The sequence below is a fragment of the Leptopilina boulardi genome, unplaced genomic scaffold, assembly GCF_019393585.1.
Source record: "Leptopilina boulardi isolate dan_hultmark-lab unplaced genomic scaffold, ZJU_Lbou_2.1 LbouV2_244, whole genome shotgun sequence".
Taxonomy (NCBI): Eukaryota; Metazoa; Arthropoda; class Insecta; order Hymenoptera; family Figitidae; genus Leptopilina; species Leptopilina boulardi.
The window spans coordinates 564,760-577,763 of NW_026137801.1; the positions used below are offsets into that span (position 1 = coordinate 564,760).

General features: G+C 33.4%; 1 protein-coding gene across 3 annotated transcripts in view; it reads right to left on the minus strand.

The window, feature by feature from the left end:
- The window catches only part of LOC127280419 (DNA excision repair protein ERCC-5), a 37,333-nt gene that overhangs the window by 13,414 nt on the left and 10,915 nt on the right, over nt 1-13,004 (minus strand). The window lies entirely within an intron of this gene.

A 13,004-nucleotide genomic window follows, 5' to 3' on the forward strand; every position in this document is an offset into this window, starting at 1 on the left:
TAACATTTCAACAATAAAAGGTTTACAGGTCCAGTCAAAATTATTAATTAAAAACATTACCTCAGCAAGAAAAAGGGTAAAACATTTATTCATTTTTAATTGCACACCTGTATAAACATTCGAATCTTTACAGAATATAAGCTTATACGCATGTTAGTTAAAATTCTTATATAAATTGAAAAAGGTTTATGAAAGGATAATTATAATTAAATTTTAATTTTTTGAATACATTCATTTAAATCATTGTTAAATTTTCTTCTTCTTGATATCCTAATAAAGAAGGCTCAATTAATGTTAACGTTAAAAACAAATTAACACTAAAAATTCAGGTTTTTTTTAGAAAACATTAAAGGTTCTGATGCACTTACTTATTGTCAACAGCACCATTTCAAAAAAGGGTTGAAAATTCATTTTTTCGTGTTTCTAACTTTGCAAACATTTTCGGCCCAATTAAGGCTACAAGATGCAACACATATTAAGTCAAATCCCTATTTATAAACAAAAAGGGCTATGAAGGGATATTTACTATTGTAAACCAGCTTTAAATTTTCTATTTTTTAAAGTTCTAATAAAAAAAGGCTTAATTAATGCTCACGTGGGAAACAAATTTAAACAGAAAATTTAAAGCTTTTTTTAAAAGCCTATAAAGGTTCTGATACAATTACTTACTGTCAACAGCACCACTTCCAAAAAGGGCTGAAAATTAATTTTTTTGATTGTCTAACTTTGCAAACATTTTCGGCCCAATTAAGGCTACAAGATTCAACATATATTAAGTCAAATCCCTATTTATAAACAAAAAGGGCTATAAAGGGACATAAACCAGCTTTAAACTTTCTATTTTTTAAAATTTCAATAAAAAGGGCTCAATTGTTGCTCACGTCAAAAACATACTGAAACTGAAAATTTAGGTTTTTTTTTAAAAAAAAATTATAAAGGTTCTGCTACAATTACATATTATCAACAGCACCACTTCCAAAATGTGCTAAAACGTAATTTTTTTTTGAGTTTCTTATTATGCAAACATTTTCGGCTGTATAATGGCTACAAGATTCAACACATATTAAGTCAAATCCGTAGTTATAATCAAAATGGGCTATGAAGGGACAATAAGTATTGTAATCTATCTTTAAAGTTCCTGCTTGTGAAAGTTCCAATAAAAAGGGATCAATTAATCCTCATTTCAGAAATAAATTGATACTGAAAATATGTGTTATTTATTTATCTCGTTTTTAATAATAATAATAATTTGGGCATTTCGCGACTAGTAATAAAAAATTAATATTAGTTTTTTTTCTTATCAAAATTGGCATTAATTACACAGCCCCACAAAAAAAAGTGTCGTGCGCGGCAGACCAGACTAGTCATTTCCTATGTATTTTGACGCGCTGAACACGAATCCGAAGTCCGTTTTGCTCCATCACGTCAGGATTTTTTTCTAACCTCCAAAAACCTGTCGGATTTTGAGAGGTAGGCTACTTTTTTTAAAATTGATGGATTTACTTCAAACTTGGTATCTAGGGGTTTTTTTGGGTCGCTGATGACGAATTTGAAGTTAGATTTTCAAAATTCAAAATGGCGGCTCCAATATGGCGGACGAATTTTGTAAAAATTGATGGATTTACTTCAAACTTGGTATCTAGGGGTTTTTTGGGTCGCTGATTACGAATCTGAAGTTAGATTTTCAAAACTAGAAATGGAAATTCTTATATACATAATTAAGGTATTCACGTCTTTTTATGGTAGCGCACTCTTTTGTCCTCAAAGGATCTGTGTAATGGTTTTCTTTTCAAATTGGTGCCTCCAGGTACAATATCCCTTTTCAGCATCCAACAGTAGTCGGCCATCATATTTACATCCCATCTTCCTTGATAACGGACGCTCAAATTCTTTCAGATCTTGATGGAATCGTTCTCCTTGTTCTTCACTGTAATCTCCCAAATTTTCAGGGAATTGATCCCGATGCGAGTCTAAGTAATGCAACTTTATGCTCATTAAGCATCCTAACTTACCAAAGTTTTTAATCATATCACTAACTATTGCTCCCAATTTTCACTCTTGTGATTACCCAGAAAATTTTCGACAACTGCTTTAAAACTAAGCCATGCGGCTTTCTCCTTTTTATTCATCTTGGTGATAAACTGCTCATCTTTTAACAATTTGCGAATACGTGGTCCGTCGAAAACCCCTTCTTTTAGTTTCGCATCAGAGATTTCTGGAAACTTTTGTTCCAGGTATTTGAAACAGTTTCCTTTTTTATCTAAGGCTTTGACAAACTGTTTAATTGCTCCTAGTTTCGTCTGTAAGGGCGGAATTATCACCTTTGAAGGGTCGATATCGTCCGCCATATTGGAGCCGCTATTTTAAATTTTGAAAATCTAACTTTAGATTCGTAATCAGCGACCCAAAAAACCCCTAGATACAAAGTTTGAAGTAAATCCATCAATTTTTACAAAATTCGTCCGCCATATTGGAGCCGCCATTTTGAATTTTGAAAATCTAACTTCAAATTCGTCATCAGCGACCCAAAAAACCCCTAGATACCAAGTTTGAAGTAAATCCATCAATTTTTTAAAAAAATAGCCTACCTCTCAAAATCCGACAGGTTTTTGGAGGTTAGAAAAAAATACTGACGTGATGGAACAAAACGGACTTCGGATTCGTGTTCAGCGCGTCAAAATACATAGGAAATGACTAGTCTGGTCTGCCGCGCACGACACTTTTTTTTGTGGGGCTGTGTTATTAGTGATGGATAAACAGCCGTAATTGGTGTTTTAGTAAAAGTTTTACCTTCCACTGTTTTTGTCAATAACAAATAGCTGTAGAATGTCCTATTTGCTCTGTATTAAGAATGTCGCCTACAAAACGGACGGTTCCAATTAATTTATAATGAGTTTGAGGATTAACTACATCCGTAAATTCTGTAGGAGTTGACTTTATTTGTAAGTCTTCATTTTGCTGCATGTCAACTTCTAAAATTGCAAAGAGACCTATAAATAAAATAAAAAGTTATTAATATTTAACGAGTATGTTTATTTTAATATTTTTAAGCGTTACTTTCTAAATATGAAACAAGATTGGAATGATTTAGTGCTGAGATCACTGCCGTGTGTTGAGGCTACCACATGGTAACCTCAAGACACGGCAGTGGTCTCAGCACTGAATCATAGTTATTGTTCCTTCATAGCCCTTTTTTATAACTACGAATTTGACTTAATATGTGTTGAATCTTGTAGCCATTATACAGCCTAAAATGTTTGCATAATAAAAAACTCAAAAAAATTACATTTTAGCACATTTTTGAAGTGCTGCTGTTGATAATATGTAATTGTAGCAGAACCTTTATAGTTTTCTTAAAAAAAACCTAAATTTTCAGTTTCAGTATGTTTTTGACGTGAGCATTAATTAAGCCTTTTTTATTAGAACTTTAAAAAATAGAAAATTTAAAGCTGGTTTACAATAGTAAATATCCCTTTATAGCCCTTTTTGTTTATAAATAGGGATTTGACTTAATATGTGTTGCATCTTGTAGTCTTAATTGGGCCAAAAATATTTGCAAAGTTAGAAACACGAAAAAATGAATTTTCAACCCCTTTTTAAGTGGTGCTGTTGACAATAAGTAATTGCACCAGAACCTTTAGCCCTTTCGTGCCCCCGGGAAACCCATCTGACCGATTTTGTTGAAACATGTTAGTCGATAACCCATGTTAGGGTTATCGTGGTCGCTGATTCCGAATCCGATGTTAGTTTATCAAAATTCAAAATGGCGGATCCAATATGGCGGAATTTTTTTAAAAACAATTGCTTGGATTTGCTTGAATTTTGTATTCGGGGACTTTTGTGGTCGCTGACATAGACATATAGAAATGGACCTCTCACCACTGTGGAGAGACGGGATATGGATGAGTGAGAGAGAGAAAATATCAACTTATCCTGTACTTTCTCTATCTAGCAAAGTTTGATTGGTTAAAGCATTTTGTGACGTCAGCGCTCCAGGGCTGCGCTTTGTAGCAATAGTACCTTGTACATGTATCTATGGTATCTTCCAAAGATACACGTGTGAAAAATGTTGATTTAATTTTTGATTGTAAATAAGTGATTTTTAGAAATAATGGTAGTAAAGTGTTGTTATTGTCATTGGTCCTATAACAAGGACAATGGATCTGTAATTTTCCATGGGTAAGTTAGCTGGACTATTGTAAAGAAAGAAAAAATTTTGTTCTATGTAAATTTTCAAAATTTATAATTTGTGTATATAAATATGTTTATACATTGTATAAAGTTTATAATAAATAATTATAGTACACTGAAAATTTATTCTTATTCAAATTTTTTATAAAAAATTAAAATATTTCAAAAATTTAAAACTTTAATATTTTGTGGTTATTTTTGCCAGCGGCAATAGTCCAACTATCAAGAAATTAGTTGACTCTCAGAAGTGCGTAGGCGATCGAATAAATTAGGCCAGGAATAAGAATAATCCACTTTATTAGTATTAAAATATAATTGGCATGGAGAACGCCATGACACCCCTCACACGTCACACACAACTCGTCTTCACAACTCAACGGCAAAGTCGTTTCTGACTAAAATCTACGATCAAGTAGGAATCTCGATTCGGAGAGTGCGGAGAGGAGAGCGAGGGGAAAACCTAAAGGCGAATCCCCACACACTCCCCCTCGAGTGTCAACGAATTAACTATTATTTATTTTTATTAAATTTTTCTTTGGTAAAATTCGTTCATTCATACTTACAATAATTTACAAACATTCTTCCGTACGTGCGAACCTCCATGTGTAATTCATCGTTATATTTGATTATTTTTCTGTATATAGTTACAATGTCAGTCTTTTTTTTTAAAATAAAAAGAAAAAATTTTTCGTCGTGGATATTATATAAAAGTAGATTCGATGTACATCAATAATTAATATTAAAGAAATATTACATGTAATATATTTGTTATAGTGCGCTTTTTATTTTTATTTATTTTTTTACAATGAATTCATTTTTCGTCGACGGTTATTATTTTCATATTTAGAAAATTTGGCATTTGCGGTGATTAGTGCTACAGCCAAAAACTCTTAGATTTATTTTTCGTTTTTCAATTAATTGATTAAGTTTATTTTTATTATTTTGTACAATTTTAATTTCATTTATTTTGATTTTTTTTTATAATGGTTGCTTTGGTTTTTTTTTAAAATAAATCGCGAGGTGATCAGTCTCGCAATTCTGTAAGCAAATTAATTCGATAATGAATTATCTTTGCATTTATTGCAACTATCTATATAAAAAGTGACCTTTTTTGATCCCCTGCGCAAAATCGAGGGTACGAACCTCTGATGTTTTACGGGTAAATCTAAATTAGGTACATTCATGACCAAAGACGGTGGTTTATCAAAATTTTCTTTATTTTCCGAAATTTCCTGATTTTTATTTACCGGTTTCCGACGCAATATCGATGGTATGTGTTTAACCCGTTTTGGGATTGTATTAACGGGAAATTCAATTTTTTTAGATAAGTTTTGATTATCCAATTGGATCGTTTCAGGAATAGATTTCGCATTATCCGTATTATCCGGAATCTCTTCCAAAATGGGGATATCATTTCCGAGAATCACGATTTTTGAACTATTTTTTTCTTTGAATTTTTCAGATTCAACATCGATATTTGTTTCTTTTGATATGTTTTGCGGGATTATTTCCGGATTTTCGGGTTCTTGGTCAGGTAAAAAGTATGCGGGTTTTAAATTTTCGATAGAAACGCTTTTCTTCTTACCGTTTACCTCAATCTCGAATACTCTATCTGATACCCTGTTTAGAACTTTAAAAGGACCGTTATATGGTCTTTGTAAAGATAACTTTACGCCCCCAACACGCATGAGAACGTGTGTACAATCAGAAAGGTCGCGGTGGACGAAGACTTTTCGTTTGTCATTATGTGTGACTGGTACCGGTTTTAGAGTGTCCATGTATTCCTTATATTTTTTTACAAATGAATCTTGGTTTGTTTTATTATCGGATGAAAGAATAAATTCCCCAGGGATTTGGAGGGTCGTACCATAAAGATATTCAGATGGTGAAAAACCACATTTCATAACATTGGTTCTCAATCCAAGAAGAACAGTGGACAATGATTGGGTCCATGATTTACATGAGTGGCACATCAATGCTGCTTTCAAGGACCGGTGCCAGCGCTCTATCATGCCGTTGGATGCGGGATGATAGGCGGTGGTCCGTATCCTTTTGCAGCCTAATAATTTTACAAGGCCCTGCATGATACGACCTTCAAATTGGACACCTTGATCGGTTGTGATTACATCTGGAACCCCAAAACGGGAGATCCAATTATCGTAGAAAACCCTACATACGACCTCTGCGGTCATGTTGCGCATAGGAATTGCCTCTGTCCAGCGGGAGAAACGATCTATCATAGTAAGAAGATAAGAGTATCCCTCGCATGAGGGGAGAGGACCAACAATATCCATGTGCATCTTGTCCAATTTGCAATATCCTTGTTCATTGATGGCCAAACGAATTTTTGTTTTATTAATTTGTTTGTTGTTTTTATACCTGCATGAGAAAGACCGTGATAAGTTTCGAACACTTGTTTTCGCAATGAAAGCGGTAAAAGGGGTCGAAAAATGTTATTGTATGTATCGCAAACGATTAGAATTTTATTTTCCCCAAAATTGAACTTTTTTAATTTTAATCCCGTTTTACTCGTATTTTTATATTTCAGAATTTCGTCATCATTTTCCTGAGCGTAAGCGAGATCTTCGAGAGAAAAATTCGTGGGGGTCAAAATTGCTTCTACGCGAGACAATGAGTCAGCGACTAAGTTATTCTCTCCAGAAATATGCTCGATCCAGGTAGTGAATTGAGATATGAAAGATATTTGATTTCTTTGTCGAGAATTAACTTTATCATTTTTCTGCGAAAACGCTTATATCAACGGTTTGTGGTCAGTAAGGATTTTAAACGTACAACTCTCCAAATAATATTGAAAATACTTGACAGCTTCGTGAATAGCGAGTAATTCTCTGTCGTATGTGCTGTATTTTTGCTGAGTAGGTGATAATTTGCGAGAAAAGAAAGCTAATGGTTCCCAGATATTTTTGTTATTTTTTTGTTCAACGACCGCTCCTATTCCCGTATCAGACGCGTCGGTGACGAGTCGAACTTGAGCGAATTCGTTGGGATGAACCAATAACGTAGCGTCTGCGAGTTCTTTTTTAACAATTTCGAATGCTCTCTCAGAAGTCTCATTCCAAGGAATAACCCTTTTATCCCGCTTTTTTGAGTCTTTCAAATATTCTAGGAGAGGAGCCTGAGAATGAGCCGCATGAGGAAGAGATCGTCGGTAAAAGTTAATCATCCCGAGGAAGCGACGAAGATCCGATACTGTTTTTGGTTTCGGGTAATCTAAAATTGCCTTGACTTTTTCATTTGTTGGCTTAATGCCTTTTGAATTGATTGTATATCCAAGGATCTCAATTTCAGATTTTCCGAACTCGCATTTAGATGGATTAATACGTAATCCATACTCTTTTAATTTTTCAAAAACAGCACGAAGATGTTCCTCATGTTTTTTCTTGTTCGGAGAAGCTATCAAAATATCATCTATATATACATAAACGAACTCGAACTCGCCTAAAGCTTGGTATATATAGCGTTGGAAGGTTTGTCCCGCATTTCTCAAACCAAATGTGGTTGAGGTATATTCGAATAAACCGAATGGTGTAATGACCGCGGTCTTAGGGACATCTTCCGGATTAATGGGAATTTGATGGTATGCTTTATAGAGATCAATTTTAGAAAAAATTTTATTTCCATGCAAATTTGCAGAAAAATCGTGAATATGGGGTACCGGATATTTATCTGGAACGGTCTGCGCATTTAACCGGCGATAGTCGCCACAAATGCGCCATGTACCGTCTTTCTTTTTTTTCATAAGGATCGGGGTAGCCCAAGTACTGCGTGAAGGTCTACAAATGCCCAATTGGACCATTTCTCGGAGTTGATCTTTTGCGATCTTTAATTTGTCTGGTGGTAATCTGCGAGCACGTTGTGCTGCGGGGGGTCCTATGGTTTTGATATGATGAAAAACTTCAGAATTTGGGACTGTAAAATTTTGTTCTAATCGAGTTAATTCTGGAAATTCTGACAAAATTTTACTATAAGGATCAGTTTTGTCAACCAAACTCAAATCTACCAGAGAAGAAAATCCCCATTCACCCTTGATACTCAAATCCGATGTAGAGTCCACGAGTCTACGATTCTTTAAATCAACTATAAGCCCATAATGCGAAAGAAAGTCCGCGCCAATAATTGGACGAGGGACATCGGCAACACAGAAAACCCAAGAAAAATTTTTTTTAAGTCCAAAATTTAATTTAATTCTTTCCTCACCAAATGTTGTTATTTTTGTGTTATTTGCCGCGTATAGAAAAGTCTCAGATTGCTTGCGACCTCGCAAATATTTTGCAGGAAGAATTGATATATCAGATCCCGTATCGATTAGATATAAATTTCTCGACGTGCGATCACGAATGTGGAGACGACGAGAGGGGAGGCCGACAAAGTTCGTCTCTATACAGTGACGGCATTTTATTTTCCCGATTGACTTTGATTGCAACAAGAATTTTGTTGTCTGGAACAACATGGTTCTGGAGAACGATGTTGATTGCGATCATTGTAAGAGTTACGATGATATGGACTGGAGCTTCGAAATCGGTTATTAAAAGGGTTAGGTTGGTATTGATTATTATGTGAATAGTAGCCTCTACCGTAACTATTGCTACGATAATTACTTCTACCACGACCACGTCCTCTATAATTATTATTATTATTACCACGTCCAAAAGGTCGACTTCTGCCCCTTCCGCGATAAGGATTTCCGCCTTCGCGTCGGTGAGGATCACGCGACTTTCGACTATTTGATTCCTCAACTTTTGATTTTAAATTTGCTAATTCCGTAGCAAGGACTTCCAATTTATCTTCTTTTTCAGGTTTAGGTGTTTCGTTTGAAACAAGAGCATTAGAAGCTGTGGCAATCCTATCTACTTCAGCCATCTTGTCAGCTCGAGAAGCTAATTCATTTAATGTTATCCTGCTACAAGTTGAGAGCGACAATTGATGCTGATGGGGTAGTTTAGCTAAAAATATTGTTTTTAGGACATCGTCGTTACAATTACCGACGTTCAGACTTCGTAGTCGATTAAGCATTTGAGAAGGTTTCCCATCATTAGTGACATCGCCGTGTATTAATTGAAAAACGCGTGTCTCGTCTGAAACCGCAAAGTGAGAAATTAAACCTCTTTTTATTTGAGTGTAGCAATTATGTGGTCTAGGACTAATCATAACTAAGTGTCTGACGCAATTCAGTATATCGGCATCTACTTGGGACAAAACGATCTGAGACTTTGCCTCTTCGGTAACGATTCGCAATCTTTCGAAAATCGATTCTATTTGTGTGAACCATAATTCGGGATCACTTTCGCAAAATTTTGGTAATTTAATTGTATTACTATTTACCGGCACATATTGTCTATTTAACTCATTAACTGGATCATTAATCAAATTTTGCTGAACCCGATTAGGTTGTTGATTAACACGATTCTCGAATTCGCGTTCGCGTCGATTAAGTTCCTCAATTCTTTGATTGAGTTCCCGTTCGCGATCGTTAATAGCCTCCATTCTATTTTGTTGATCAGGATTGGGTGCTCCTAAAGGATCCATTCTGATTGCGTTTGGTGGAGGGTTCCGTGCGGGACCTGGTACGGGGTTTGGTGCAGGGGTATTTCGACTTTTCTCTCTTGTAATTACCATTTTATTTAAATTAAATTTAATTGTAGTACCTATTTAAATTTTATTATTTTTAATATTCGAATTATTTAAAAAGAAAAGAAATAAATAAATTATTTAATAAAATGTAGGTATAAACCCCCGAGTCTGCGCAAGGAATCAAAAGCAAAACAATTTACGAAGTCATTAGTAAATTCGATTATAAAACCTCACCAAATTGCCGGAATGATCACTATTTTGATAAATTATTAATAAATAGAATAGAAATTGTAATTTTGTTTTTTATAATGTCACCGCATAATGCCAAATTAATATTGAATTTCACCTTTTTATCTTCAAAACCATTTCGATAAATGGCAAATTCCACTTTAATCACTCGGTATACATATATGGTGACACAATAGTATCGGGTAATTTTTTTATAAATTAGATAAAATATTGTTTTAAGTTGCGCGACCAATAATCGAAAATTTTTATGTCATTAAAATAAGAATGAGAAATTTATTATTCAAATATTATTTTCGTATTTATTTATTATTTTGATTATTTATTTGAGAAATGAATGAGAAATTTATTATTCAAATATTATTTTCGTATTTATTTATTATTTTGATTATTTATTATTTTCATTATCATTATTTCGATTATCATTGTCAATTATAATTCTCCTTGAAATATATGGGGATTAATTATTTAAAGAGAATCAAATGGAAATGAAATTTCAATAAGACCGAAAAATAATTAGAAATATATATAGAAATTATTATGAAAGCAATTAGTTTCGAAGTTAATGTAAACGTAATGAATAATCTTATGTTTGATAACAACCACTTAACGAGTATGATCTACGTGTCACTGTTTGTCATGCTAAATATATAATTTAGAAATCGAAAAATGTGTACACCCTCGTTAGTAATTTCAAATCAAAAGATTACATACATTTTAAAACCAAGAAAAATCTGGAATCTAATTTCCTTTCATTTAAAATAATTTTAGTAAAATTTTGAAATTGAGAACATTTTTTATTATATTAAATTTTTTAAATTGAAATTTTGTTTGATTGATTATTTTAACTATTATGATAAAAGAAAGAATATGTATAATGACAATTTCCGATCATGGTCACGCTGGCGTTATTCTCCTACTCACACATCATATACATATACATATACATTGAAATAATTCACAATTATAAATTTTTTTGTTAAATTCAAAATTAATTTTTACTCTGTTTATTGAAGGTTTTAAAATTTTTAATTTGGAAATGAAATTTATTACGTTTTTTATTTTATCAAAGAAATATGAATTGGAAAAAACAAAAATTTTTAAAATGTTAACTTTACCGCGATTATTATTGTCCGAAAAGAAAATTTAGAATTTGCAAAATAAGTTAAAAAGAAATTTTAGATTGAAATTTTGTGAAACGGTACCTTATTACAAAAAGTTTTATGGAAACGCCGCCGTTGCTCTGCTCGTTGATCCTGGTGTTGGCATTTTTTCTCGATGATTCATGTTGTTGGAATTTGCGTTGACGGCTCCAGAATGATAAAAGATAAAATCTCACAACTTTTGTAGGGAATTAGTCTCGTACTGGATACAGAACATCATGGGTACTCCTTGCCCATGTCAGGTCCTCCCTGTTGCTCCGGAAATGGGCCCTGCACCTGGGACTCAAACATGTGCCGTGCCAGAATTCACTTCTGGTGCTGCTCCAACGAAGTCCAGTTGATTGATTTTATTGTTTTCTCGATAGGCTCCGAGAAAACAATGAATAAATTTTGTTGAGCCTCCTGGAATTTTGCTCAACCAGGGAATGAGGACGGTGTGCTTACTTGTGCGAAATTGATTTGTAGGTTATGTTCATCATGAGGTGGTGAATTTGTGAAAAATTGCAGAACTTTTGGTGTAAAATTGTACCAAAATTTTTGTAGTATTAATTTTGATGTTCATAAATGCGAAACATCGATGATGTAATTGATGATGTTGGATATTTTTCCTGCCTCGTGGTCGATAACAGCCATGCTCGGATTCGGGGTCACCAATGTGGTTATTTTTGCCAGCGGCAATAGTCCAACTATCAAGAAATTAGTTGACTCTCAGAAGTGCGTAGGCGATCGAATAAATTAGGCCAGGAATAAGAATAATCCACTTTATTAGTATTAAAATATAATTGGCATGGAGAACGCCATGACACCCCTCACACGTCACACACAACTCGTCTTCACAACTCAACGGCAAAGTCGTTTCTGACTAAAATCTACGATGAAGTAGGAATCTCGATTCGGAGAGTGCGGAGAGGAGAGCGAGGGGAAAACCTAAAGGCGAATCCCCACAATTTGTACCTATTTAAATTTCTTTTTATAAAATTACTTTTCACCGAAAAAATTCCATATTTCTTTTTCTACATTTACAAAATTCAACCATGGGTCCACCGATTCCTTCAATTCTCTCCACAGTGGTGAGCGGTCCATTTCTATATGTCTATGGTCGCTGATTATGAATTTGATGTTATTTTTTTAAAATTCAAAATGGCGGTTCCAATATGGCGGAATATTTTTTAAAAATTGCTTTGATTTGCTTAAAAATTAGTACCCGGGAGTTTTCGGAGTCGCTGATTACGAATCCGATGTTAGTTGTTCAAAATCTAAAATGGCAGGTCCAATATGGCGGAATTTTTTAAAAAATTGCTTGGATTCGCAGGTTTGCAAAAAAACAACAATTCAAAATACCTGAGAATAGGACAGAATAAGAAACTAAGAAAGAAAGAAAAAGAAAAGCTCTGAAAAGAACTGATTTTTATGTTTAGACTATTAATATCCACCTACCTGCAGGAACACAAGAAAAATTAGTAATATTTTTATCTCAAAGTTGTCTGTACCTATATACTTCTCAATTTGTCTTGATTGTGAGAGAACTAGGGTTGTAAAGTTTCATGAAATTTTCGTTGAATGAAAGTTTCATGAAAGTTTCACTGCTTCATGAAACGTTTCAAAGTTTCAAAGAAAGTGTAGGGAATATTTAAATTGTATATAATAAAATCAAATATAGTAAAAAAACTAAATATAGAATATATACATAAATAAAAAATACAAATAAATAAATATACTATATATATATTTATTTATATATATATATATATATATATAAATAAATAAATATATAACCAGACCAAATATAATAAATCCTTATTTATAATGATA